The sequence below is a fragment of the Neophocaena asiaeorientalis genome, unplaced genomic scaffold (genome assembly GCF_003031525.2).
Source record: "Neophocaena asiaeorientalis asiaeorientalis breed wild unplaced genomic scaffold, Neophocaena_asiaeorientalis_V1.1 scaffold9, whole genome shotgun sequence".
Taxonomy (NCBI): Eukaryota; Metazoa; Chordata; class Mammalia; order Artiodactyla; family Phocoenidae; genus Neophocaena; species Neophocaena asiaeorientalis.
Window position 1 is genome coordinate 1,594,227 of NW_020171825.1, and position 5,966 is coordinate 1,600,192.

Sequence of the window (5,966 nt, forward strand, 5' to 3'; positions counted from 1 at the left end):
CTTGGAAACCCCAGGTCCTGATGGCATTCCTCAGCTCAGGATGGCGTACAGACCTCATCTTACCTTTCTGTCTCTGACCCTCTCATGTATGTGTGGGTCTCTGACCTTCTCCTGTATGCGGGGTTCCTGTATATATGAAACTAAATGTGATTTTCTCCTGTTAATCTGTCTCATGTCAATTTAATTCTTAGACCAGCCAGAAGAACCTAGAAAGGCAGAGGAAAGTTTTCTTCCACATCCTCACCATTCATCTCTGGGAAACCTCCCTGACTACTCGGGACCAGGACAAGCATCCCCTCGGGTGGTCCCTTAGTGCCCTGAACTCACTCTCTCAGCTGCGTCTGTCTCTCCATAGAGGTTGCCTGCCTGCTCATCTGTCCACTTCACCAGAAGGAAGGACTCTGTCGCTGTTGTATCTCTAGCTGGTTCTGGAAGTTCAGCATAATGTAGACATTCACTCCACCTGAGGGAATAAATAGGTTACTCAAGTGTCTAGAAGTCTATCAAGGATTAAATGGATTTTAAAAAGGAGGAAGAAACAAATACATCTGTAACCACCCCCAATCCTTCTCCTCCTCCATCATTAAAAAAAAAAAAAAGGGGCTTCCCTGGGGGCGCAGTGGTTGGGAGTTCGCCTGCCGATGCAGGGGACGCGGGTTCGTGACCCGGTCCGGGAGGATCCCACAAGCCGCGGAGCGGCTGGGCCCGTGAGCCATGGCCGCTGAGCCTATGCGTCCGGAGCCTGTGCTCCGCAACGGGAGAGGCCACAACAGTAAGAGGCCCACGGACCACAAAAAAAAAAAAAAAAAAAAAGGATAAAAGGCATTAGTTTTACAGACCCCCCGCTCCCCTCCCCCAGCAGTGGCTGTACCCAGAACTAAGCCACGTGGTGCCTCTCTGCTTATGCTTGGGGCTGAAGATGCTTATGGAACAGAGACGAGCAAACCACAGAGATGAGATAGGGGTGCACCCGTGCTTCCCTTGGGCAGGCACAGATCACATCAGAAATCAATGCCCTGTAAAGCTGCTTTAAGGGTAACACCCACGGCGGTCGCCAAGCTCAGACATCACCAGCCACAGCTGCAGTGGCTCCACCCGCCCCAGAAACAGCAGCACCGAGTCCTTTGTGTCCTTCATATCTGGGTGATACTATCCCTTGGCCACCTCCTTAACCTCCAGCCCCAGCTGCAGCCTCCTTGAAATTGAACCTATCAGAAGAAGCACCTGGATCTTTGATGAAATTGGCTGTGTGGCCTTAGACAAATCACTTAACTTCTCTGAGCCTCATTTTCCTCATCTGTAAAATGGGACTAATAGTGCTTCTTTGTCGATGAACTGAGGTATAAATAAATATATAATAGTTAAGAGCGACAGAGAGTAAGTCCTCAATCAAGGGTGCCACTACTAGTACTGTCATTGCTATTGATTTTCTGGGCCAGGTGGAAGATGACAAATATTATAGATTACAAGGAAGGAAGTTGTCAAGCCACCTTGAGAAGGAATCAGGACAGTCAGTGGGTCAGGGAGTCGTACCATAGGTCCAAATCCTAGCCTTTGGGGGACAGTATTTGCTGAGTCATCATGTGTTTGGGGCTGAGAGGAGGTGGGTGTAGGGATTAAAGGGCTCTGCATTGTGAGGGGAGCCCTGAAAAGGAACCAGGAGCTGAGGGTTCTGGTCCCGTCTCGCTGGAGAAAGCCAGGAGGCTTGGGGAAAAAAAATCCCATGTGTCAGTTTCTCTACTTGGAAGACAAAAATGTCAGACTAGATCAAGGGTTCTCTACCTTTTCTTGTGCCATGGACCCTTCAGGTGAAACTAAGGACCTTCCTCAGGGTGATGGTTTAAAATGTATGAAGTAAAGTACATAAGATGACAAAAAACTGCTCATGTTATCCAAATGTTAAAAACCAGATTTCTAATATGATGTTCCTTCCATAGGATTATTAAGTAATAACAACTGTAATCTCAAAGCAGTGATGTGCAAACATATTTCAAGGTACTTGAATCACCTGTAATGGGCTATGAAGAGAGTCATGATTTCTGTCAGTGACAGAGTCACAGGTACATTTCATTCCACTGTGACCGGCTGCCAGGGCCTAGGCTGCCAGGTTGCAGTTAGAGCCTAGTGAAAATAAAGAGGTAATTGTTCTCCCACCCAGGTTCACAGGCCTCCTGAATCCTGGCCTCCCAGGGACTAGGCGATGTCTCCCACACCTTCCACTGTAGCAGCCCCTGTAGATAAAAGAGCCGCTGCACTTCCTACCGCTGAGGAACTCAACAGCTGGTTGAAATGAAACACCCCTGCCCAAGAAATGACTGGAGAACAGCCCCTGAGAGCATGAAATCCCATGCATAGTACAGGTGGTAAGCACAGGATGGCGGCCAGTGAGGGCTGCTACTTACACTGGACAAGATCATAAAAGGGCAGGAGAGATGGTAACTTTGTAAGGGATCCGCTGGGTTCCAGGCCAAGCACGTGCTAGGGGACTGAGCGATGTGTTTCTATGAACACAAGGAGAGCCCACCATGTACTTTTCAGTCATGTGTACACACGAAGGGGACCAGAATATGCCACCCACATGTGCCTCTTTGGCACAAGGATTATTTTGAGCTGAAGGCAACTAAGAAAAATAGCAGAAAGAGAAGGAAAAAATATCTCTGCCTTCTTCCTATTTGGCTAAAAGCAGGATAGAAATTTCCATTTGTAAAGGCATTTCACCCTCCTTACCAGGAAGACAGCAACTCTTAATCATGTGAGAGGACTCTAGACTCTTAGCCCAGAGCCAAGAGAGGAAGGTGCATGATAAACCTTACTAGACAGCCCTCAATCTTCTACTCCTTTCCCCATCTATTACAGCATCCCCACACCCCCTCCCTGCTTTCCTCTCTCTTGTTAGTTTCCACCACTTACCGCTCTTTGTTTTGTTTTTTTTTTTACGAATTATTTATTTATTTATTTATGGCTGCGTTGGGTCTTCCTTGCTGCACGCGGGCTTTCTCTAGTTGTGGCGAGCGGGGGCTACTCTTCGTTGCAGTGTGTGGGCTTCTCGTTGTGGTGGCTTCTCTTGTTGTGGAGCACGGGCTCTAGGTGCACGGGCTTTACTATTTGTGGCATGCGGGCTCAGTAGTTGTGGCTCGTGGGCTCAGTAATTGTGGCACACGGGCTTAGTTGCTCTGGGTCATGTGGGGTCTTCCTGGACCAGGGATCGAACCTGTGTCCCCGGCACTGGCAGGTGGATTCTTAACCACTGTGCCCAGGGAAGCCCTACTGCTCTTTGTTAAAATGCTGTATAGACTTATTCCTATCCACTTTGGTTCCTCACTTCTTTTCTGTGAAGCCTCCCGGGCCAAGTCAGAGTAAAATTGTTAACGTCAGATAAAATGTGTGCGCCTTTCTCCTGTTTGTTCATCCTGTTCGTTAGTCTCTTGTCCAATTAACTGACACAACTGTAGCCACTAAACCCAGGAGGGCAGAGGAAAAGTTTCCCCTCCCAGCACACACAGGTACGTACGTGTTCCTGGCTCGAAGCTGGTGCTCAGTAAATGCTTGTTGAACGACCCATGAGTGAACAGTCTGGGGTGAGGGTATTCCACAGTTTGTTGCCCTTCGTAGGCCTGCTAGTCTGCCCTTTTAGTGGGAGAGCCTTAAATGTCTTGAGGACACGAAGGAAGGTTCTCCTGGGGTTTGCCATCTGTGTGTAAGTCAGGCACCTCTGGAAACTGCATTAGCTCTTCCTTCTGGGCCGTGGTAGGGAAGTTTATGGTAAAAGGTGCAGGTAAGACAGGGCTTCTTTACCAAACTTCTCTCCAACTGATCTGGAGCTTTGGGGGACATCTTTTAGGGACCAATCTACACGAGGGAAAAATGGGGTCCCATGGCCTTCGTCAGTGGGAGGTCAGTTAGGGGGGCGTGTTGACCCAAATTCTAGACAGGGGAGGGGTGGCGGGGAACCGAGGCGTGAGGGATGTCACGCCAGAGACACAGAGCTCGGGGGTGGGGCTGGGGTCCAAGGCCGGGCTGGAGAGCCGGCTGCTGACTGAAGCGCCTTCCTTCCACATGCAGAGAACGCTCAGAAAGAAGCTCACGCGCACATCCCTGGGGCGGCAACTTGGCAGCGTTACAGCCCTGATCCGGGGGTGGGTCTGATGCCTCATTGATTCACCAGCTGTGTGGTAGGGAAACGAGGGGGGCGCGGGGAGAAGGGGTGGCTAGGGAACACCCTGGTTTCATCTGCCGTCCAGCCACTGCCAAGTGCAGCCCTTGGGAGTGTGGCCCATCAGAGCTGCATGTGAGCTTTCAGGCTCCGTTAGAGCACCTCGCCTGGATCACAAACCCAGGGAATCCCGAGCCAGGCCGAGTCTCCCCTCGCTTCCCTAACCCCAGCCTGAGCTTGGCAGTGTCCCCAGACGGCACTTCTTGCTTTACTTCGCTCATCACCCCCTCATGGGGGGAGGGGGGGGGAGAGAATGCTGGCTGCTTTTGAAGTTCCTGACTCTGGTGGTTTGGGAGTAACATCTATGGCCTAAATCCCTGCCTGTGGGGGGCAAAGAAATGGAACAGAAGGGAAACCGCTTCCTAGAGCAACATCCCCCCACTCCCTCCTTCTCGGGAGGTGTGGGAGACAGGCCTGTGTGGGAGGCCATGTGTCTGAGTGAGCTTGTCCTGTGGCAGGAAGATCAACTTGGCTGATACCCTGGGTGGTTTTTTTTCCCCTTTCTTTCTTTCTTTTCTTTTTTTTTCTTTTCCAGCAGGGGTGGGTGAAGGGAAGAAGAGTGTGGAGGCTATTGCGGTGCACTGATTCAATTCCTGCAGAGGGGAGAGTGCTCGGGGCGCCTTCGATGCTCCAGGGCCCCCTGGGAAGGCAGCTGGCCGCTGCACGAGACTCCGCCCGGCTCCCTGGCGTCACCCTGGGTGAGTGAGGTAAGTCGACCAGAGGTGAGTCTTTCCAGGCACCGCAGGAAGGATGTGCCTTGCTGGGGCTCAGAGAGATTGTTCTGCTCTTCACACACCCTCTCTTTCTGCTTCTGTTGGGAACAGGTAGAGCATCCCTATCGACCCCAGCCACCAGCCAGGACCCCTGCCATGCCTGACCGGGCGGAAGGACACGTCAGGCCAGGAGGACCAAAGGTCAGTGTCAGTCTCATGTCATGGAGCAAAACCGGCTGACAGAACTGGGCTGCTTTCACTGGATCACACCCTGGTGTGCAGACACTTAGAACCTTCTGGAAGCTCTCTGGATCATTCTTCCCTACATGGCTGACCTAATTGATAACCCCTAACAGGGGCACACCTGGCCCTCCACAGTCACAGCTGGGTGAGTCTCAAAAGGCACATACTCTTGTGAGTGGGAAATGTGTCAGTAGCTTCACATTAAGACGTAAAAGACTGTAGGGGAGGGGACATGTCCCTTCTTCCCTTCTGGCTTCTTTGGCTGGCCTCATCACGAAATTGACAAGAGACAGATTAACAGGAGAAAAACAAACAAAAGCTGAATAACGTGTATACCTGGGAGAGACCCAGGAAAACTGAGTAACTCGCCAAAATGGGCGAAACCATCACCTTAAATGCCTTCCTCAGCTGAAGACAACAGAAGATGTTAGGAGTGGGGGAGCTAGAGATGAGAGGCGAGTGAGAAAAGCACAGTAAACAAGGGTAAGGTAGCTCTGCAGATTTAAGTCCTTGCCTTCTGCATTGACTAGAGTTTCTACAGATTGAGTCATTACCCCTCTTTTTGGTACGACAAGGGAGACACTCTTACAAATATAAGTGTCTTTTACAAAGGGCAACTTCTACTTGGCTTTCAGAGCTTCTTCTGTGCCTGTGCCTTCTTAAAAATAACCAGCTTAAAAGAATCCTTAGGCCAAACACGTGTATTTTGGGGTGGCAGATTCTGCTCCCCTACAAACCAACAGTGGGTCATTTCCTAAGAGCAGATGGGATGGAGTTGGAGAGATGGGAAACTTTGC